Source organism: Emydura macquarii, unplaced genomic scaffold (assembly GCF_026122565.2).
Source record: "Emydura macquarii macquarii isolate MOO-44397 ecotype Brisbane River unplaced genomic scaffold, CSIRO-AGI_Emac_v2 contig_1263, whole genome shotgun sequence".
NCBI lineage: Eukaryota > Metazoa > Chordata > Testudines > Chelidae > Emydura > Emydura macquarii.
The window spans coordinates 8921861-8945334 of record NW_027131400.1 but is presented as its reverse complement, the minus strand read 5'-3'; the positions used below and the strand labels follow the sequence as shown (position 1 = coordinate 8945334).

Genomic DNA, 23474 nt, shown 5'->3' with positions numbered 1-23474 from the left:
TGCATGCTTAGGGATAAAATATTGTTGTGTTTTGTAGTGAGATCACTACTCACAAGCCCTGGGATTAATATGCATTACCTAGCCAAGACTGAGCTAACTTTTATCAGCTGTATTTCCTTGTTGTAAAGGGGGTGGTGGGCGGGGGGAACCCCTGCCTGCAGCATTTCCAGAGCACTGTACTCCTCATACTATAGAATGAGATCAGCAGTAAGAGCCAGAAGGGTTATAGGCCATGTTTAGCCTAAAGCCAATCAGTTCCTATCAGTGTTCTTTACAATCACTAAAAAAATCACTTCTAGAGCAAAGCTCAAGAGAATACTGGCATCACTGATGTAACTCACTATCTCACTCGGTTTAGAATGCTGCCCATGGGATCCCATTACATCCTCCTCCCTTTTTTGTCTCCCAACCAGTGGCCACATACTAGTATGGAGTTAAACAATTAGTGGAGTCCATCATCCGGTGGTTGAACTTGCTGGTGTGTCAAATGCATAACCATAGCCAAGGCATGAACTGGGACTTTCACAGGATGTAGGAAGACGCCAATGTTCTAGGTCTTTTGGCTAAGGCAGGGTGTATCATCAGCAGACTATCTAATATGACTTTCATCAGGGGTTATATCCTGCTCTGGCAAGGAGACAGACTAGATAATCAAATAAGTCAATTTCCAATCCTATAATCCTAGCTAAGCAATTAGGTATGGTGTTGAATTTATTGTTTTCTTCTTTTTGAAAAACTTACAATTCCTAGAATCACTAGGCTGGATTTATGAAATGATAGATATAAATAAACAATGACAATTTTCTATATCTATAAAGGCACTGTTCCTAACTCTTTATCTTCTTTTGAATTGACGTAGTCATCGGTTCTGATATATTTGGGCAATAACTCCTTAAGAAATATTGAATGTCCTACTGTATATATAATGAGTGACAGGTCTGTATGACTAGCAACATTGAAAAGGGAATGATTTTTTCCCTCCATTATCCATTTCATAAATCTGGTCCAACAACATCACCCTTTTTTAACAAATGTGCCTGTGACAGATTACCAGGGAACTATATGAGGTAAATTAATCGAGCCTAGAATTGTAACAGCTGTACCGATCCAAACATGCTAAATGCTTCCAAGTGTTTACTAGTTCACAAAGATGCTACAGATTCAGGAATTCATGTGGAATGGTGTTGGGACAGGGACTGTAACAGGCTAGATACAAGGCCTGAGTAAGGAAGGGACAAGGCCGTGAAAGTGATACCATACATAGAAGTGGATTGAACGTGGAGGGATTAATAACTCAATGCACAGCCCATCAACGTGGAAAAACTCCAGGATTGCCTCTCTGCATGTCACTCTGAAGCTTAGAATGTCTGTGAGGTGGTGTGAAGTGATGGAAACATCTTCAAGGATGGTTGAGAACTCTTTTTGTTCATCTCACTTTTTGAAATCCTCCTCCTTCCTTTCATTTCTCCATTCACCTTCCATTCCTCTCTTTTCCTTCTCTTTTCCCTGTAATCATATCTCTTCTTCCCTCTTATTTTTGTATGTTTTCATTGAGTTTTGGTTGGAGATGCTAAAACAGCCTGTAAACATTCCATGGGAGCACAGAGAGGATGCTTTTGTAATGTGTTCCTTGTCCAGCTTTGTTGCTCCATGAATTCTAGTAACAATAGGGTGGCAACTCATTATAACTTGGAGAGGGCTAATGGAAAGTCAGCTTGCTGGATAAACTGAAGGAGCAGATTAGTGAGGGAGTAATGCATTTTTGTGAGACAGCTTTAATTGCATTGTTTCCATTGTGTTCAGTATGGTACCAGGTTATAGCATCTCTGGCTTCCATACAGTTTTTACATTGTTCTTTCCCATCATATCACGTATACACGCTCTTCTAGCCAGCACAGTGCCTGTGTGCATGATCTGTCTCTGCAAGCAGAAGGAGTGGAGGTGCAATCTTTTGTTTCGGTTTGAAAGGACAACATGCTTTGTGCTGCAGTTCATAACTATCAAATATCCTGCATTCTGAGACACCATGCCCAATGTATGTAGGTTCATTAAAGCATCTCAACACTCTCTTATATTGTCTCATGGCCACGTCTGCTCTTGAGCTCTACTATCCAATAACTGGGAACTTGACTCTGTTCCCGCTCCATTCACTCAACGCTCTAGGGTCCTGATGTTACAGTCCCATGACATTCTAATTTCAGCAAGGCTTGACAAATATAAGAGGGTCACATGCAACTGGCACATGGGATGGGGAGATTGGGATCAGAAAGGGCTTTGAGCAACAGGAAAAGAGGGGGGATCTGGCATAGGACAGGTGATCTGAATAAGGCAGAGCTCCAGTGTAGAATGTACATTTGGGGCCTGATCCAAAGTCCATTGAATTAAATGGGAGACTTTCCATGGTTTCATACGTTTTGCGCTATGGCCTAATACAGATATTACAATCTCTGTAAGGAATCTGTGCGGTTTATTAACCCCTGACTTGCACTCCCTGATTCCGACTAGCAAGTGTTCATCTCTGGAAAGTGTTCTCACATCAATGTTTATGTAGAGATGTGTGTGTATGGGAGGGTGAGAGCTGTATTAAGATACTAAGAAATTCCCCAAATAAAAACCATCAAAATATATTTAAAGATTTTGTAAAAATCATTTTGTCTTAAAAAAAAAAAAAAAAAAAAAAAGATCATATTTTCAAAAGTTCTGAGCACTCAGCAGCGTCCACTGAAGTCAACGGGAGCTGTTGGGTACTTTGCACTTTTCAAAATTGGGTGTCTTAGGCTCCTGAATTCAGAGGTAGACAGTTAACTAATAATGAGCTACCATTTATTAAAAATCTCAGGCTTAGTTTAAAATCACATTACTGGACTAAAATATTAGAAAGTTGGGAACTTCAATGTTAAAGGGAGGGGGAAAAAAAACTCTAAAAGTTTGAAAGTCAGAAATGTAGAACATTGTACTTCAGAAAGACCTTGCTTTGGGAATTATGTAAGGATTACGTGAATGGAGAGTCTTGTTAAAAGAACCCATCATTGTATTCGGTTTGTTCCTGGTATGAACTCATACAAAAAATGTGATAATTGCTGTGAAGGTGCAGTAGATTGTTTGACATGAATGGGACCATTGCATTCTTGTCTGAGATACCTGTAGGCATCTAGTAACCCATAAAATGATACTAGCTTACTAAATACAAAAGGATAATTATGTTCCCTTAGATACTGGATATACTTTATGCAAAAATAGACTTCAGTTCTGACACAATCTCTTAGATGTGTTGTAATCATAGGTTTGTGGTCACAGCTCAGTAGCTTTGGATTGCTGCCCTAGGTGCATGAAAACATAGTTAATTTAGGTATCACAAATGCTACACTGTTTTCCAAACAATGATTGGCTTTCTGGGCCTCCCACCTTGAAAAGTTTGGAAATATTGAGTGGTTTTGTATGTGTTTGTTTTTAGGAGATGCCTGCTCCAGAATACAACATCATTTAGTGTAGGACTTTCTTTCAGTCTTTCAGAAGTTAAAGAACATTATGTCACTTCCTGTATGTTGTAATATGAACCTTTCCCCCCCCCCCCTTGGCATCAGGTATTTATGTTTCTTTGGACAGTCGTTGCTCTGTCTTTATATTCGTCTCTAACAATTGACTATTTATGTATATTGTATATACTGGGCTCAATCCTCAACTGGTGTAAATTGGTGCAGCACCATTGATTTCACTGAAGCAATGTAATTTTACTCCCACTGAAGTTTTGGCCTATAAAATTCCTTGATGGAGGTCTGACAAAATTCTTGGCTAGTTGTGTTTTGAAGTATCACAAATTATAATGTTATATGGTATGATGCTGCTTCATCTGTCTTGGCAGAGCAAACCTATTGAAAAGAAATATATTCATGAGGATTTATTTCCTGGGACAGAGGAGAGTGTACGAATGGTAGCAATGGAAACAATATCTAAGTTTGCCTAGATGGTCTTGAGCAAGGCAAATAATGTACAAACTGTACCAAGGCTGAAGTAAAACAAATACACGAAGAAAAACGCACAGACCTAGAATTTTACTTGGCAGCTGAGATACTTGTCCGTTCACAGTGTATGCAATGCATACAGCCCTAGCCAAGGGCTGCCTATTGTACATATGCCTTGACCTTACTGCTGCATGCTCTGTCTTACAAAATAAACGTAAAAAAAAAATCTATTTCATGTCCTCCAGCATAGCACACAAAGTCCGTTGCTCTCTAGAGTAGCTTTTAATAGGCAGGCTTGGCCTTGTTTACTACATTTTTACTTAAAATTTACCTATTGATTCATCCTTTCTACATTTGCTGTCGTCATAGCCCTGACTCAGCCATTCCAGGGTAAGTAGTGTGCTTTTTTAGATCTTTGAGATCAGATAATCAGGTTTGGTTAAAAGATTGCTGGCTGGATCCTTAACCCCATCAATCTACTTTGTGCTGGCTATACTGGCTACATGCCCTCTTTATGCTTACAGCCCTGGGAATAGGAGAAAAGAGTGCTCTGCATTTGGCTACTGGAATTGGCTTTTAGAGGCTGGTGCAATTTAGAACTATCCTGAGGTTTAGGCAGCCACTTTAGTAGCACCTTCCCTGCTCAAGCCACTCTGCACACCAAATGACCAGCCCTGTGGATCTGTCCATGAACCTTTAACCACTGGCTACCGTGGCAATGTGTAGCCTCTATCTCAAAGAATTTACAGCTAAGGTCCCAGTCTTGCAAGGCTTAATGCAGATGTTTATTTCTACCGTTGTGACTAGTCTTTTTGAAGTCAATTGGACTACTGGCAGTGCATTGAATTAAGCACATCCATAAATCTTTGCAAGCATCAAGGCCCAAGTATCCAGAAGTTCAAACATGTATCCGAACTTCCTGGATTTTTGTCTGCAGAATTTGTCTGATAATTTTAAAAATAGGCTTTTTTGTGATTTCTGAGTAGACTGGAAGTCAAAAGGGCAGAATTAGGGGGGTTTTTTTGAAAAAAGAGAAAATTCTTACCAGCAAATTTCAAAACCTTCAGTGTAGTTTGACTTGGCTGCAGAAAATAGTTAATGTTCTGAGTGCTGGGCTTTTTTCTTTTGTCTTTTCTGAAGTTCGTGATTGTATATTGACACATGCGGGGGAAACCACTGAACTCGAAAACTACTTGGGTGAGTAAGGCAAAAGGGGCAGGCAGCAAAACTATATCAGAGTAGTAGCTGCAGTCCTATCAATTCAGCACTGCTGTGCCTTTACTTTTTGATGTTGCTGCTATTCCTTTTTAAGTGGCACAGTGTGAGACGCATGTGCTGTTTGGACAACATCACTTTTAGGCCTGGGAATGAAATCTCAATCTACTCTCCAAATGTATTCTTTTCACATCCCTCTGATGAGTGCTGGGGAAAGCCAGTCTTTTCTTTTGAAGTTAAAATGTATAATTTGACTATTGCACAAACCAAACAAAACCCCTCACTTTCTTCTGGTTCTTCATTCATTCTCCCACATGGGTAATGATAAGGAATTACTTCATTATATAGATCTCCAAACTGGCCTGTTAAAGCAACACCACCCTAAGTGTAATTATTACATGATCTTAGTTTTCTAGATGATCTCAGATGAAGACTAAGGTGATGGGGGTGGAGGGAAACATTCTATAGTTCCTTGGTAATATTCACAATTGCAGGGCTTTTGATTTCTTATTTCAAGAATGAGAGTCTAATTACCTTTTGAAATTCCAAAAATATCATAACTGAGTACAGTATTTTTAAAACAACATCACATGTGCCGAAGTTATTTTAGGATAATGAGCAATTTTAATCTTGCTTAATAAAAGCTTTTCACAGGGCACTTTAGGGGATATGCATATAAGTGGTTTTACTAAACCACTTTTTTTTCCTGGCATTTATTCAAGGGTATGCAAATCTCACTAGCTGGCAACTAAATATAGAAGTCAGAAGGGCACAGTCATGGACTTAATTAAATGGTAACTTTTCCTTTTTAAAAGAAGTATCTGATTAAAAGAAAAGAAAATTGAATTCCATGGATCTTCTTTGCGCTAATTTGAAACAGGGAGAAGAGGAAGTGTGTTGAATTCATCATAGGTTTACTGTCCCTGGGCAAATGCTTGCTTTCATCCATCTCCAACAATTTGGACCCATTTGAATTATTGCACTTGATATATTTTTCCAAACTGCTTTTGTAGTAATATTTTTAATTTTTGTTGGTTTTCCTCTAGAAAGGCAAATAGGAGTTGGAAATTATTAGCACAACACACTGTAGATCAAATTAAACCAAACTTGAAAGCAGAGTTGTAATAAAATTTTGAGTACTGTTGCAAATTTTCATTGCTTCAGAAAGGGGCCTGATTCTAGTCCCATTCAAGTTGATGGAAGTTCTGACGTTAATTAAATGGAAGAAGGAACAGGTCCAAGTTAACCAAAGCTAAACTGGACCTTGGTAGCTGTAGTACCTCTTGATTTTTTGCCGCAGTAAGGGCCTGATCTGAATCTCATGGAAGTAAATGGGACTATTTCCACTTGTTTGAATTGTCCTTGGATCAGGCCCTTTTAGAGGTTGGGTAAAAAAAAATCTCAGAAGATTAGGATGATCTTAAAAATAGTGGGGTTTCTTCCACGATTTCCAGGACGACTCGCTTTTGGCATGGCCAGGATATTACAATGATGGCCAATACTAGACAGGGTTAAGCAGTACTGAAGGGATCACGGCTATTCCCAGTGAAATGAATGGTAAAACCTGCATGATTTGAAATGTACAATATTAGGCCTTATGGGCTCAGTCCTGTGATGTGCCTAGTGCTTTCAAAGTCCAGACTTCATTGGGAAATGAGGGTGCACTGCATTTTGCAAGCTCAGTCCCTAAGTGAATGAGTGAGGGTCCTATGAGATGCTAAGCAGCTCGTGTGGTGCTGACTCTGGCTTTCAAAATCTATGGGAGATGTGTCGAGTTGAAGGCTTGCAACATATTGTAGGAGGCGCTCTAGGATCGGTCATTAGAGCAGATGTTCAAAATGACCCAATAGATAAGGAAATCAAGTTCTGTACCATTTAGTTGTGGCTGTCTAGCTAGCACTGTCTCACACAAAACAGCTAAGTTTTGCCAGCTGACTGGAGTTTCACATATCAGACTTGATAGATCTGTGCAGCAGGTTGTCCAAAGAGTCTAGCTTAAAATCTCCAGTATGCTTTTTCAAATATGACTGCCTGTGTACTATTGTGCAAGCTAAACAAACAGAAAAGGATTCAAGGCCATGGCTAATCAAATAAGTATTACTTTATTTCACATCAAGAATTAAACTTGCAATCTACTCTTTAGCTACCTGTAAAAGTCTACATATAAAGATTATTTACTGTTTTCTCTTTTTCAGGTGACTGCACTGAAGTTTCCTGGATTTCATTATAAGAGTGGTAAGTAATTTTTTCTCCCTTTTTGTAATTAACAGGTAGCTTTTACTGAGATGTACTATGGACCTATTCTCCTCTGCCTTAGGATTTGATGGTCTGAGTCTTCCAATCTATCGTGCATTTCTCTCTGTCTTCTGTATTTTTTTAACCTGCTTACTTCTGACTGATGGGTTACTCTTTCCTTCAGGTAATTTCTAGAATGTCTGGCTAAGTATTTTACAGTTTCCGGTACATATTATGCCATCACTTAGGGCCTAGCTAGAGCATTGCTGCTTCCTATTCAGACCTGGAATTCTGTTCCTGAAATGGTTGGACTAATAGGGTGTTTTTGCTTTGTCATGTTTAAAGTCTTTCTTACACATTTTTTGGTAATGTGGGTTTTCTGCTTCAGAAATAGCTTTCTTATTGGCATATATACAGGAGTCAGGAGAAGTGATCTCAAATGTGTTAGTTTCCTGGACAGTAAAATCTTTTTAGTCTGTGTCCCCTGAACCCTCATGGGCTCAAACTCCTTCGGCCACTCACCGAGTATGCACTTTGCTTTGTTAACTGCTGGTCTAAAGCAATCTTAGCGCTGCACCTGTTGTCTGGCTTTCTCATTCTGGCCTTACCTGCTTCAGATTAGGCTTTTGTGTAGATTTTTACATTCTACTACAAAACAGAGAAATCAAGTAGTCCTATTACTTTTCCAATCTGCCAGCATAAAATGGAAAATATCACCACATTTTTTTCAAAACTATAACCCAGTTAAATGTTTAATGTAAAGTTCTTTCCAGGCTATAGAAAAGTATGGATTTTTTTTATAATTGAGAGAGGAAGCGAGCCACACTTTTTTTATGAATAAGCCAAATAAATCTTCAAATGCAGTTTGGTTTGAGTAAGATCTTTTATCTGAAGTGGTTCACCCATTCTTAGTAGGAGCATGCCAATGCCAAGACCTCAGTCTCAAGAATTTACCGTTTGTAGATTGAAATCTGTTACTGCTTCCAGTATTGTAACATGGGAATAACATTTTTATGTGGGTGGTTTCAGGGAGTGCCAAGGAACTATACAAATATTAATTTGATAAGTGTCCAAACACCCTGGTGAAGTAGGCATGGCAGTAGTAATAGTATCTAATTTTACAGATAGGTAAGGCAAATCAGTCATACCTATTTTTTTTCTTGTTAGGCTTATCAGAAGGTTCATAGTTTTGTGGGGGTGTGGCTGGTGTATACTTTGTGTACACAATGCTGACCTCCCACAGTAAGGCATTTGGGCCAAATCATGCAGTCCCCTGACCCCCAGTGCCTCATGAAGTCAAGGGAAAGACTCCCATTGATTTGAATGGACATTGGATCAGGCCCACTGAAATCAAATGAAGGATTGCCTGAATATGGATTTGCAGTATTTGTCCCTTTAGGGCACCTACTACAGTAAGAGTTGAGCGATAAAGGAAAAATTGTTGACATAATTCTGAAGAAACTAAGTAGTTATGATGAAAAAGAATTCTGAAGCGACTAAGTAGTTATGAAGTAAGAAGGAAAATATCATCCTGGGTCAGAAACTGGCTATGAAACCTAAAGCAAAGAGTAGGAATAAATGGTCAGTCTTCATCATAGCTAAAGGTTAAAAGTGGAATATCCTAAGGTTCCATATCAGGACTGGTGAGATTTGTGTGTGCGTGTGTGTGTATATATATATATGTATATAAAATGATTTGGAGAAGGGTATGAGCAGTCGGGTAGCAAAATTTGCAGATGACACTAAATTATTTAGTTTATTCAAGACTGGAGAAGATTATGAGGATCTTCAGAAGGATCTAGTCATGCTAGGTGAATGGACAACACCATGGCAGATAAAATTCACTGTCAACAAATGCCAAGTAATGAACCCTGGAAGTAACAGTTTGAACTATTCAAACACCTTGCTGGGTTTTAATTTAATTTTATTGACTAAGGAAAAAGACATGAGCATCACTGAGGAAAACTCAGCGAAGATCTCTGCTCAATGGGCAGCATCAGTCAAAAAAGCAAACAAAAGATTATGATATATACATAATGGGTTGGACAATAGTACAGAAAAAGTTATGACATTATGTAAATCAATGTTACATTTTCATGTGGGATACTGTGTTCAGTCTCCTTATTTCAAAAAAGAATTCAGCAGAAATAGTGGGGATTGAAAAACAAGCAACAAGAATGACTAGGACCACGGGAAAAGATTCATGTGCAGTTAGTGTGATAAGATTTGGACCGACTACTATAGCTGCTGGGAACTTTTCAAGATAATGTTTTTTGTTGGAAAATTCTGATTCATTAAAACCAAGACGTTCTGTGGCAACACATCAGTTTTGACTAATTTTTCATCAGGCTGGGGCCTAAGGTACAAAATGGAATTCTTCTTCGAGTGCTTGCTCATGTCCATTCCACTATAGGTGTGTGCACGACTCCATGCACGGTTACCAGGAAATTTTTTCCCCTTAGCAGATCCCGTAGGGCCGGCTCCGGTGTCTCCTGGAGCCCCGCACACATGCCGTGGTATATGAGGCGCTGCTGGCCCTACGGCCCCTCAATTCCTTCTTTCCACCCGTGACGGTTTCGGGAAATAGCCTTGCTCTCAGCAAGTACTATTCCCCTTGTTCGGACTTGTTTGATATTCTAAATTAGTCTTAGTCAGTTAAGTAGTTGTTAAGTGTTGTTAGGAGTAGTTAGAGATAAGGCAAGTCCCTGTGGGGACTTTGAGTGGCCGGGCTGTGCCCCGGTCACCGGGATTCAAGTCATGTGCCTCCTGCGGGAAGGCCTTCCCGCTCAGTGATCCCCATGACTGCTGCCTTAAGTGCTTGGAGGAAGCCCACAGAAAAGAGAAGTGTAAGATCTGCAGGGCTTTTAAACCGAAGACTCAAAAGGACTGAGAGATTTGGTTGAAAGCCCTGCTGATGGAGGCAGCGTTCCGCCCGGTGTCCGAGCCGGCCCTCTCCACCTTGGCACTGAACGTGACCTCTGTACAGAGCGCACCACGGGCACCGCCCTTGACTTGGCACTGTGCAACATCGCTAGCACCGAAGAGGAAGAAGCAGCGTGCGGAGCGTGGACACTCCCCTGTGCCGTCGTACAGGCAGGGTCGAATACGGAGATGCACCGGATCTGGCCCGTCGAGTCTTATCCGGTGCCTGCATCTCCAGTCAGGGAGCCTCCCCCGACTCCTGGGAGTGGGAGACGGCACAGAACCCGGTCACCGTCGGAGGACCAGGCACCAAGGAGTCAGCCTGCACTGAGATAGTGCGGAACCTGGTCGCCGGAGGAAGACCCGACACTGCACAGTCCACGACACGGAACCAGGTTGCCGGAGTCCAGCTCGGCACCGGGGAGTTCGGAGCGGCACTGACCTCGGTCACCAAAGGTGTCTGCAGGGCCACAAGGCAAGCGGCAGAGAAATCATCGGTACCAAGCTGACGCTCCGGTACCTCTAGCTCTTCGGAGTGCACCTCCGTTCGTTGGCACCGCTCACAGCAACGGAGGCAGTCCTTATTGTCCTCCAAGTCAGAGGTGTCGAGAGGGTGGTCCCTGGCACAGAAGGGTGCCCAGGACCGAGGATATACACAGCACCACCAGTCCAGGACCTCTGACTATGAGGATGACGCGGGGTCTCCCAGGGGGGACAGCCATCAGGAGAGCCAACGCCCCCACAAAGCATCACAGCCTTGGGTTGGCCCCAGGGACAATGGCCACAATAATGGCCTTATTGGGCCCCATGGGGTATCCAGATGGGGCTGGGGCCCCAATCCCTTATGTCATCGGGGGTGCAGTCCGTGTCTCCGGCACAGGAGAAGGCCCATAGACACTACTCCTCAGACGAGACGGACCCCATGGAAGGACCTCAGTGGGTGCAACCCTTCACAAGGAGGGGGCACACCCGCAGGATGCACCTCGGCAGTCTTCTTCCTCCTTACCTGACGAGGCAGTCTCCCAGGACCACTTGGAGCCACTGGAGCATTTCAGGGCACACCAGGAACTGCTCAAGAGGCTGGAGGTGAAGGAGTTAAAAGAGGCCAAAGATAGCCTCTTTAATGTGCTGGCGGTGGCTGTCCCAGTGAGAGTGGCCCTCCCAATCCACGAAAGGGTCCTTAAGATTGTAAAGACCCTGTGGAAAACCCCTTCCTCAGTCGCCCCTACGTCAAAGGTGGCCGAGAAAAAATATTACATCCCGGCTGAGGGGTTTGAGTATTTGTTCACTCACCCAGCCCCAGGAAGCCTGGTAGTAGACGCAGCTAACCAGTGAGACAGGCAAGGTCAGCCAGAGTCCACTCCCAAGAACAAGGAGAATAAGAAGCTGGACTTGTTTGGGAGAAAAGTTGATTCCATGGCAAGCCTGCAGTTCAGGATTGCCAACCATTAGGCCCTCCTGGGCAGGTATAATTTCAACCTGTGGGACTCCCTCAGGCAGTTAGCTGAGGTCCTGCCCCAGGACCAGGCTGCAGACTTTAGCGCTATCATGGAGGAAGGAACCACGGTAGCTAGGGCAGTGCTTCAGACGTCCTGTGAGGCTGCTGATTCGGCGGGCAGGGCCATAGCCTCTGCCATCTACATGAGAAGGAGCTCATGGCTTCAGTCCTCAGGCCTGTCCCAGGAGGTGCAGCAATCGATTCAGGACCTCCCCTTTGATGGGTCGGTCCCCTATTCTCCGACCAGACCGATGCAAAGTTGCACAGTCAGAAGGACTCCAGGGCCACGCTTTGCTCCCTGGACCATTACATGCCCCAGTTTTCCAGGTGTCAGTCACGGCCCCAGGCGCAGCAGCATCCAAAGCCTTTTCAACCCTATAGAAATCGGGATAGGAATAGGGGGTTTAGAAGCAGAAATCAACCCCTTAGCTCATCCTCAGCTCCCCAGGAGGTTGGGCAACCAGAGCTGGCAATTTTGATAGTGTGCCCGAGGGTGGTGCCCTGACTGCTCTCCAACCCGCCCCTTCCTAAACTGGTTAAGGCCCTTCTATCCCGAATGGGCAAAAATCACTTCGGACCTTTGGTCCTTGGGATAGTTTCAGGGTGCTAAGCCCTATAATTTACATCTACCCCCCCCCCAACAACCCTCCTCCTCCATCCCTCTTCAGGGACCCTTCTAACAAACAACTCCTTTTGGAGGAGGTGGATATACTCCTCAACCTGGGAGTGGTGGAAATGGTCCCTCAAGACAGAAAGAGGAGGGGTTCTATTCGAGGTACTTCCTCATCCCCAAGGTGAAGGGGGGTCTGAGACGTATATTAGACATCCGTCATCTAAACAAATATGTCAAACGACTCAGGTTTCTCATGGTCTCTCTAGCCTCCATAATCCCTGCCCTGGATCCAGGAGACAGGTATGCCGCTCTCGACCTCAAGGACGCATACTTTCATGGGTCTATCCTCCCCAGCCACAGGCGTTTTCTCCATTTCATGGTGGCTGGCTCCCACTACCAGTTTACAGCCCTACCCTTTGGCCTATCTTCGGTTACAAGGGTGTTCACCAAGTGCATGGCGGTAGTGGCTGTCCACCTGAGATGAAAGAAGGTGCAAATTTTTCATTACCTGGACGATTGGCTGATCAGAGGTAGGTCCAGGTCCCAAGTGCAGGAAAGCATGACCCTCACTTGCTCCACATGTAGCAGGCTGGGACTACTCATAAATGAGCAGAAGTCCAAACTAATCCCAGTGCAACGCATAGAATTAATTGGGGCCACCCTGGTCACTTCCCAGGCCAGAGCCTTCCTGCCTCAGCCACGTTTTGAGGTGGTGGTCTCTATCATCTCCCATCTGCACCGATGCCCCACGACAACATCCAGGCACTGTCTACAGTTGTTAGGCCACAGGGCGGCCTGCATGTATGTAGTGAGACTCGCTCGGCTGAGGCTCAGATCGCTTCAGGCATGGTTGGCCTCAGTATATGCGCCAAGCAGACACCCATTGGACCGGATAGTCACAGTTCCCTCGCCCATCTTAGCCTCCCTAAACTGGTGTCGGACTCCCAGGGCAGTGATGAAGGGCATTCTGTTCAAGGAACTGGGCCCGTCGGTCACCCTAATTTCCGACATGTCAGACAAAGGATGGAGAGCCCACATCAATGCCAACTTAGGCACTCAGGGGCTCAGGTCGGGGGAGGAGAGGCATCTGCATATCCACGTGAAGGAGCTGAGGACCATTCGCTTAGCGTGCAATGTGTTCCTCCGTTTTCTGACAGGCAGAGTAGTGCAGGTGCTGACGGGCAACTCCGCAGCCGTATTCTACATAAACAGGCAGGGGGGAGCGCGCTCCTTGGCCCTTTGCGAGGAAATTATCCACCTGTGGGACTTTGCCGTGAGACATGTTTTCCACTTAACTGCCTCTCACCTCCTGGGAGTGAGGAACGATGAGACGGATCGCCTCAGCAGGTCATTTCTACCCTGACACGACTGGTCGTTGCACCCAGAGGCGGTGGCTATGATCTTCCAGAAGTGGGGCGTCCCCAACTGGACCTATTCGTGTTGTCCTGGAACATGAAGTGCCCAAGGCTCTGCTCACTCTGGGGTTGTGAGACTGGGTCATTTTCCGATGTCTTCTTCATAGACTGGATGGGGACCCTCATGTATGCGTTTCCGTCCATTCTGCACCTACCCAAGGTCCTGCTGAAAATAAAGAGGGATAGGGCAAACGTTATGCTCCTAGCTCCGGCTTGGCCGAGACAGGACTGGTTCATCATGTTGCTGGACCTTTCAATCACCGTGCCCCTGGAGCACCCGAGGTGACACGACCTTGCCTGTTGCACCCAGACCTGGACTCCCTGCACCTCACAGCCTGGAGGCTGTATGGCTGATGGAGGGAGAGAAAGCCTGTTCGGTGCAGGTCCAGCAAGTCCTGCTTGGCAGCAGGAAGCCTTCTACACAGATCGTGTATTGGGCTAAATGGAGGCAGTTTACCTGTTGGGTGGAGTCCCAGGGTATTCCACCCAGCCTCTCACCTATACAGGAGATCCTGGAGTACCTGCTCCAGCTAAAGCTCCAGAGTCTGGTGCTGGCCTCATTGAAGGTTCACCTGGCAGCCATTTCGGCCTTCCATCAGCCGCTAGAGGGGAGTTCGCTGTTCTCCCATCCTATGTCGGTCAGGTTCCTCAAGGGGGTGGAGAGGCTTTATCCACAGGTCCGTGACCCGCTGCCTCCCTGGAATCTCAACCTGGTCCTCTCGAGACTCTCGGGGCCCCCCTTCAAACCCATGGTTTCATGCCCTCTGCTCATGCTTTCATGGAAGGTAGCCTTCCTGGTGGCCATTACCTCAGCTAGGAGGGTCTCCGAGATTAGGACCTTGAACTCGGAGCCCCCTTATACAGTGTTCTATAAGGACAAGGTTCAGTTGAGGCCGCATCCGGCCTTCCTGCCCAAGGTGGTTTCCCAATTCCATTGTAATCAGAATATTTTTCTCCCTGTGTTTTTTCCCAAACCTCACAGTTCGGAGGAGGAGAGGAGATGGCATTTGCTGGATGTGAGATGAGCCCTGGCCTTCTACATAGAGCGTACAAAGCCGTTCCAGAAATCGACGCAGCTTTTCGTCGCAATGGCTGACCGGATGAAACGTTCACCTGTCTCCACCAGAGCATCTCCTCGTGGATTACATCATGCATCAAGTTCTGCTATGAACAGGCGAGGGTGCCGCTTCCAGGAACCATCATAGCACACTCAACCAGCCTCGTCTATAGCCTTCCTAAAGAGATTGCCTGTGCAGGACATCTGCAAAGCCGCCACCTGGTCGTCGGTGCATACCTTCATGTCCCACTACACCATCGTCCAGCAGGCGAGAGAGGATGTGGGATTCGGCAGAGGGGTGCTGAGGGCAGCTCACCGGTAACTCCTACCCAGCTCCAAAGGTATTGCTTGTTAGTCACCTATAGCGGAATGGACATGAGTAAGCACTCGAAGAAGAAAACAAAGTTACTTACCAGTAACTGATGTTCTTCGAGATGTGTTGCTCATGTCAATTCCACAACCCACCCCCCATCCCCGTTGCTGGAGTTGGCAGAAAAAGGGACTGAGGGGGCATAGGGCCGGCAGCACCTCATTTACCGTGGCATTTGCACGGGGCTCTAGGGGGCACCAGAGCCAGCCCTACGGGATCTGCTAAGGGGAAAAAAGTTCCGGGCAACCGTGCACAGAGGTGTGTACACACCTATAGTGGAATGGACATGAGCAACACATCTCGAAGAATATCAGTTACTGGTAAGTAACCTTGTTTTTTGTTGCGTGTGGTGGGGAGGGAAAGAGACTTCAGAATAGCCCACTTGCCTGGATCATGGGAAACTCAGGTTTCAATCCCTGCTCCAAATCGGTCTTGCATATGACTCTCTCACATCCCAGATGAGTACCTCAGTAATAGACTATAGAGTCAGTCTCTCTCTCTCTGGCTCAGTGAATATTTAATTATGTACACAGAGTAGAGCAACTCCAAGAGGAGAGATTGAGAAAGACTTGACTATTAGCTATTCTTGGGTGGAACTGACAAATTTTTTATTCTGAACCCTGTGAATTTTTCATGAATTTCTTGTTTTCTAGCCAGCCTTACTTGACTACCTTAGAGAAAAGATGAATGAGAGGCAATATGTTAAAAGCATACAAAATAATAGATAATACAGAGAACAGAACTAGGCAAATTTTTATGGGTGGAGGGATTTCTTTTTGCTGAAAAACGAAGATTTGGGTTGACTGAAACATTTTGTGAATTTCTGTCTATTTTGTCAAATAGTTTGGGTCTTAAAAAAGGGAAAATATTTGGAAATGTCAAAATTGTTCATTTTTGACATTTTCTAAACAAAAATTTTTGATTTTTCAAGCTAGCTTCACAAGGGAACTTAGCAGCCATTCACAAAATGATGATGGTGGTGTCTCCCATCCTCCCCTATACCTAATATTCCACTCAATTGGGATGTGCGAGACTCAGGTTCAAATTCCTGGTTTTGGGCAGTGACTTGAACACATATTTCCAAGATCTCAGGTGAGTTCTCTAACCATTGGGCTATTTGCACCAGCACCACCACCTCCTTCTTGGTTATGGTGAATGACTGAAGTCCCCTTGTGAATTTAGCCCTTTATTTCCAAATTTTCTTTGATTTTTACTTACAAAAACAGATAAAGATGCCTGAAATCAGAATGTTTCATTAAACCCCAAACTAATTTTTTCCTGGCTTTTCAGTTTGTCAAAAAATTGGAAAAAAAAGTTGTTTTGGGTCAAATTGAAATATTTCAGAATTTCTAGAACAGCCACCAAACCAAAAAAGTCAGTTATTTGCACAGCTGTAATAAAGAAAGATCAGCAACTTCCTTTTACCTTGTCTCCTAACATAAAAAAAGTGACATTTCACGTAAATTTGAAGTGGGCATATTTAAAATTGACTAACGGAAATATTTTTTCACACAATGTATGATTAGCCTGTGGAATTCATTGTTACAAGATGTCATTGAGGCCGAGAGTTTAGGTAAGATTAAAAAAATAGTATTGGACATTTATATGGATAATGAGAATATCCAGAGTTATTATAATAAATAGCAAATAAATAAATACATGAATTAGAGCTATGGAAGGGATAGAAACCATTCTGCTTGGGGCATGAGCCAACCTCTACTTATTTGTGGTTAAGAGGAAATTTTCCCTAGGGGCAGGTTATCCCATCACCATCTACTACAGATTTTGTTTCTTGTAGGGTGACCAGATGTCCTGATTTTATAGGGACAGTCCCGATATTCAGGGCTTTTTCTTATATTGGTGTGTATCACTCCCTGTCCTGATTGTTCACACTTGCTATCTGGTCACCCTAGTTTCACTTGCCTGTGAATTAGCTGGGACTGCTCACTGTTGGAAACAGGATACTAAGCTATATGGACCGTTAGAATGATGAGTTTGGAAATTTCTAAGTTCCTAAAAAGCAAGCAGAGGAAGCTGAAAGAAATATGCTTGGGGAGCTGTGGAAGGAGGTATGGATTGGGGAACGGTACTGTAAATAAAGAAATCACATAAATTAACCTTCTGGTATGAGAACATTCGTTAACAAACTTCTATTTTTTTTTCCATGTTGTCTTCTCCCCACTGCCTGGTTTTTTGTTTTTGTTTTTGTTTCATTTTTTTCAAGAAAACTTTTTACTGGTAATTCACTGTGCCCCTGTAGAACTTTAGTATGCATTCAAAGCAAGGCCTTGACAGGCCCCCATGTAAATCAGGTACAGCTGTTTCCTAAATCCAGTCATTCTTGCCTTCTTGTTTTCCAGTAATTACCTTGTCTAAAAGAAACACTGTATTCCCCTGTTGTCCCCCTGAATATAGTGAGAAAGTGTTTCTAGTAGCTTGCTTACTGCTGATAGGTCTGTGGATTTTTACATCTTCCTTACATCCTAAATAAATACTCAAGGAGTTCCATTTACTTTACTCAAGATCATCGATATTCCCAGTGCTTTGAGGGAAATTTTAAATGAATACATCCGGTAAAGGCCTCTCTTGCCATTTGCCTTTAGAATGCTGAGAGCAAGGATCATTCTCTTTTAGGCCCTAGAGTCTTGTCAGTCACAAGTTCGGCTGCTCTAATTTCTTGATCACCTGTTTTAGGGTGATCATAATTTCTTTGTGTGTCTTCTCCTTCCTCTCTGGGGAAATGTCTGTCTGTTTCTGTCATCTTATCCTTTTTTTGAGACAATAAGACAAAGAATTAATTTATCTTTTTTAGCAATCTCTCTCTTTTCAGTCAATAAATTACCCTGGTGTGTCTGACAGAGGCCCTCTTGTCCCCAGTCACATCATATTTTTTATATACTTGGAAAATGTCTTATTTATCGGAAAATGCATGATAGTCTTAATTTATACCTTTTCTGTTTTAAGTTTGTTATGCTCTGTCTTTAGCTGTGAACCTCATATAGTCTTATTTCTAATTGTTACTTTGATCCATTAGTACAGTAGAATTTACAGTACTATCTATGGTCCTGATTCTGGCCCCTATCCAGCAAAGCACTTAAGCACATACTTAACTTTTAAAGCACATTAGTTCCATTGACTGTAGAGCCTTTGGTAGTAGTTTGAGGCCTTCCTGTGAAAGTAGACCTACTCACTGAATAACTCTAGGCTTATATGTCATTTCCTGGTTACAGAGAGATGCTGTTTAGTTAAACTGGATAAAGAAAGCCCTTCTCGTGCCTCTCTCCTCTTCTGTCTCCCCCTCCCTTCCACCCCTCCCCCACCCCCCCGAAAAAAAATTATGGCTGCTTGATTTAGAAGGGTCTGGGTTATGCTTCATGGAAAAACTTAGAGCAAATAATCTTTTTATAAAGGCCCTAGAGCCAGATTCACAAAGAGACTTAAGTGTTGCATTCTAGGTGTTGCAATGCCTAACTTTGAGGCACCTAGCCACTGCCTGGAATCCACAAACCCTCTGTTAGGTGCCTCGGCTCCTTATAAAGTGCGTGGAAAAAGAGAGGCACCTGAGAATGGGGGACACAAAAGCCTGAACGCTGAGCTAGGAGCTGCCTAAGCTAGCCAATAGCAGAGTCTGATGAGAGGGGTGTGAGCTAAGCCTCACAAGGAGTTAAGTACTTATCACTGCTTGTGATCCACTGGCAAGAACCCTCTCCTTGAGTCAGCTGCCTAAGCTGTTTCTTGCAAGAACAGTGGTAGTGCACACCTAAGTCCACACAAAATGGCTGTGGAGGATTTGGGAAGGGGCAAAAGAGGACTCCCTTATAACCTTTAGCCCAATGGTTAGGCAACTCACCAGGGATGTGAGAGTTCCCCCCCCCCCCCCCCCGCCTGACATGAAAATTGGATTTAAACATGGGTTTCCCACCTCTCAGATAAGTGCTCTATCCACTGAACTGTAGAATCACTCTCATTCTGGTCCACTGTGTATTAAATCCATGTAGAACTTCAACAGGGGAGATAGAGAGAGCTCCATATTGGAATGTCCTATAGTGCAGTGGTTATAGCACTCACCTGAGAGGTGAAATACCCCTGTTCAAATTCCTTCTATTCTTCTGGCAGTGGGAGGAAACAAATCCAGGCTTTCCCACATCCTTAACCACTAACCTCTAAAAGTTATAAGGGAAGCTGCCACTGCCTCCTCTTCCCTAACCCTGCAGGCATCTAAAATCCCCTTCATGCCTACATTTCCACCATTATAGTTCTCTAGGTGCCTAAGTTTCTGCCTCTGGGCATGCACACTGCTGTCTCAGGCAGGCATGTGGGCACATATCTCACGTCTAAGCCCCAAATCAGCCGAAAGTAGGTGTTGACCCACCCATCTTGCCTGCAGAGCCCAATTTGGTAGGTGTGCTCAGAACATACATAATTCCACACACAATGGCGTGGGAAGAGGGGAAGGAGGCAGCATTCTGATTCGCTAGTGCTCCATGTTGCTCTTAATTTGCACCAGTGTAAATGACTACGAAAGGTGAAAGGCAATATAAAGTGGGGCCCAATGATAAAAATATGAGTCTGATTTTTCTGACTGTTACTCTGGTTTTCTAATGATGTTACTCCACTGACCCCATTTGAAAGTTCTGTGTGGCATGTGCACTAACGTAATTAAGGTAAAATTAGTTTGATACCTCATTAGTGTCTGTCAGTTCCTCATGCAACAGTGGCTGGATGGTAACATGTAAAGGGCCTTTAATAATTTTTTAATGGAATGCCAGGTGTATTTGTGTATCTCTCAAGACAACTTGCCACCAGCCTACAGCATACTCAGTACATATCACGGCACTTGGAAAACTGTCAGGGATTCTAGTTATAGATCACGAACAAAAACATTCCATATTGATTCATGTGCATTTCCAAAATCTGGAGCTGTGTGAGAATGTTTTGTCACTTGTAATTACAAAGAATGTCAACTGTATTTGGTTTCTGTGGGTCCTCTTTGCCAGGTTATGAGTAATACCATGTTGTACGTTCTATATTTTGTGTTCCAAGGTTCTCATTCTGCATTCACTGTTCCAAGTCGTGAATTCTGGATGCGGTGCATGCAAAATAAATGTTGCATAGTTTATTACCTTAATTTTTTTTTCAGAGAGTCTCAGCTAAAAGAGCAAGTTAATTTATATGAAAACATATAATCTAACCCAGTAAAATGGCTAAGACAATTCTCTTCCGTAGCCCATGCATAATTAAAGCTTTGTTTTGGATAGGGACTCTGGTGAACAAACTAAGTTTTCCCACTTTCTTTAACGCTTTGACTGTGAATGTTCACAGAGACAGCAAAGCCTGCATTGAGGACAACCTCTGACAGACAATACCTTGTCCAAAGTAAACACTCAAGTGTCCTTAGGGTGACCAGATGTCCTGATTTTATGGGGACAGCTCCAATATTCAGGGCTTTGTGATATATAGGTGCCTATTATCGGCCCTCCCCCTGTCCTGATTTTTCACACTGGCTAGCTGTTCACCCTAAGTGCCCTCCTGTTAGTTTCTAACATAATTTTGTTCAATCAGTTTGTAAAATCTTTGGGCTATGGGCCATTCCATCAGTTCCATGATGATAAAATTTTGGTTCTATAGCTACAAAGCAAAAAACTTTTGCTTTTCATGCATGGTTGCTTACTGTTTTTAATAGACAATGGGCATTGTCATAATGTTTTGGATTATTTTCCCCCCAGAATGTTTAGCTGTGCATGATGTTACGTTCAGATAAAAATATCAAACACTTTGGTTGGAAGATTGCAATGTAACACTACTTGATTCCTTAAAATTCAGAATAGCACACAGACCAAAAAGAGAGAGAGAGAGAGCGTGAGCAGTCTGCTCCCTATGGCAGAAGGGCACAGCACACCTCACCTTGTTCTAGGCTGACTCTTTACAGATTGGCTGCCGAAGACCCAGCTCACATGCTTCCCCACAGGTCCCTCTCACCTGCAAACAGGACCAGGAGAACCCATGAGAATCTGAAGTAATAGCCTGCAGTTTTTAATATGACAGATGTTATAAACAATTAATAGTTATTGTCAGGATTGCTCCGCTTTCCTTTTTCAAAATGTGATATCAAATTGCGTTTTTTAAACTCTCTGGTACTTTTCCAGTTCTCCATGACTTTTCACAAGTAATCTCTTCCAAAATTCTTCTTATTCTTTATTTATTTGTGAACTAAGGAAACGATCTGGAGGTCACTGATAGGCAATAAAAATGTAACCCTACAAAGTCATTTTTTTAAAAGGAAGTATAGCATGGTGGCAAAATTTATCAGCTTGTCTACATTAGATTTACTTTCCTAAAATTTCCTACAATTGCTGCCACAGATTCATCTCCACTGGTGATAATACATGTAAGTATGATAGTGTCCACAAGGCACTGATAACTGCTAGTGTTTCAATCAACCTATTATTTATTACTATTTGTTATTTCTATTGCAAAGCACCTAGTAGCCCAGTTATGGAACAGGACCCCACTGTTATGTACAAACACAGAACAAAAAGATGGTCCCTGTTTATTGTCCGATCTGCTCTGAGCAGAGTTAGAGAACACAGTGGTTAAAATATTGGTGGCCAGTCTACATTAGAGTTAGCTACATAAATATAATGTTCCCTGATTAGCACTGAACACAGAGACATCTCCTAGGACGCTCAAACAAACAGATCTTTGTAGAAGCTTGTCCAGGGAGCTCAGATTGCCACCATTCAGGTAATCTCCTGATGTTTGCTGCTGCTGGGTCCTACTGTTACAAATATAACAATTCTTATACCAACATCGCTTTTTGCCATACAGGAATGGGAATAGGTTCGTTAGACCAACAGAAGGCAATTAAGGAATCAGCTGATCATGAAATCCCCCTGTGATGCTGAGGCCAAAAGGGCTAATGCCATCCTTGGATACATAAAGAGGAGAATCTCAAGTAGGAGTAGAGAGATTATTTTTCCTCTGCATACGGCCCTGGTATGACCATTGTGCAATACTGTGTGCAGTTCTCATGTCCATAATTCAAGAAGGATGTTGATAAATTGGAGTAATAAATTGGAGAGTAAGAAAAGAACCATGAGAATGATTAAAGGATTGGAAAGCATGCCTTATAGTGATACTCAAGGAGCTCAGACTAATTAGATTAACTAAGAAAAGGTAAAGGGGTGACTTGACCACAATCTGTTAGCACCGACATGGGGAGCACATATTTAATGACGGTTTCTTCAGTCTAACATACAAAGGTATAGCGAGATCCAGTGGCTGGAAGTTGAAGCTAGACAAATTCAGATCAGAAATAAAACGTAAATTTTTAACAAAGAGGGTAATTAATCAGTGGAACCATTTACCAAGGGTCGTGGTAAATGCTCCATCACTGGCAATTTTTAAATCAAGAAGGATTTTTTTTTAAAGATATGCTTTAGTTCAAAAGGAATTATTTTGAGCAAACTCTATGGCCTGTGTTAGATAGCAGGTCGGGCTAGATGATCATAGTGGTCCCTTCTGGCTTTGAAATCTTTAACCCTATGCTCATGTAACTGCATTGTACTAGTATAACTATTTTGGTTAAAAAAACCCCAACAACCCATACTTCTTACCAAAATAATTATATCAGTATAAAAACTATGTGTAGACAAAATCTTAGTAATTATAATGAAAATAATTGACCAGTGTTATAAAGTACTAAGTTGACTCAAAACTTAACATTTAACAAACGTGATTGGCTTTCCAAACAAAGTTAATAATGTTTAAAACATCAGCTTAAAGTGTTTTTACCTATATTGAATTACATTCATTCTTGATAATGCTTGGATTGTTTTACTGGTCAGGCACCAAATGCAACTTTGCTGGGAATTCATTGTGTTGGCTAATGAGGCTAACTCTTATTTATGGAGTTCATTCATCAGTACTGAAGTCATTTCCCAGAAACATTTTTAAAATGTTTTATTATGATGTTTTTTTATTACATCAACTTTCCACTTGTACCATCATAGCAGTTTTGGTTACCGGGGTGGCAAGAATGCAGCAGTTTCAATAGAAGTTGTGAACCCAGGGCCTAATTGGTAGACTCCGCAACCTCCATTACATATGCTGTAGACCTGATCTGTACATTAGAAAAGTGTCCACATTCAGCATATTCTGATTCAATTATCTTTTTGTTCTATTCCC

At 43.0% G+C, this 23474-nt stretch overlaps 1 long non-coding RNA gene across 1 annotated transcript in view; it reads left to right on the top strand.

Moving 5' to 3' along the window:
• LOC137154638 (uncharacterized) overlaps window positions 1-23474 on the top strand; it is a 164985-nt gene that overhangs the window by 1668 nt on the left and 139843 nt on the right. Inside the window, exon 2 of the long non-coding RNA XR_010920258.1 lies at window positions 7373-7412. This is a non-coding gene — a long non-coding RNA (uncharacterized lncRNA). The remainder of the gene's footprint in view (window positions 1-7372; window positions 7413-23474) is intronic.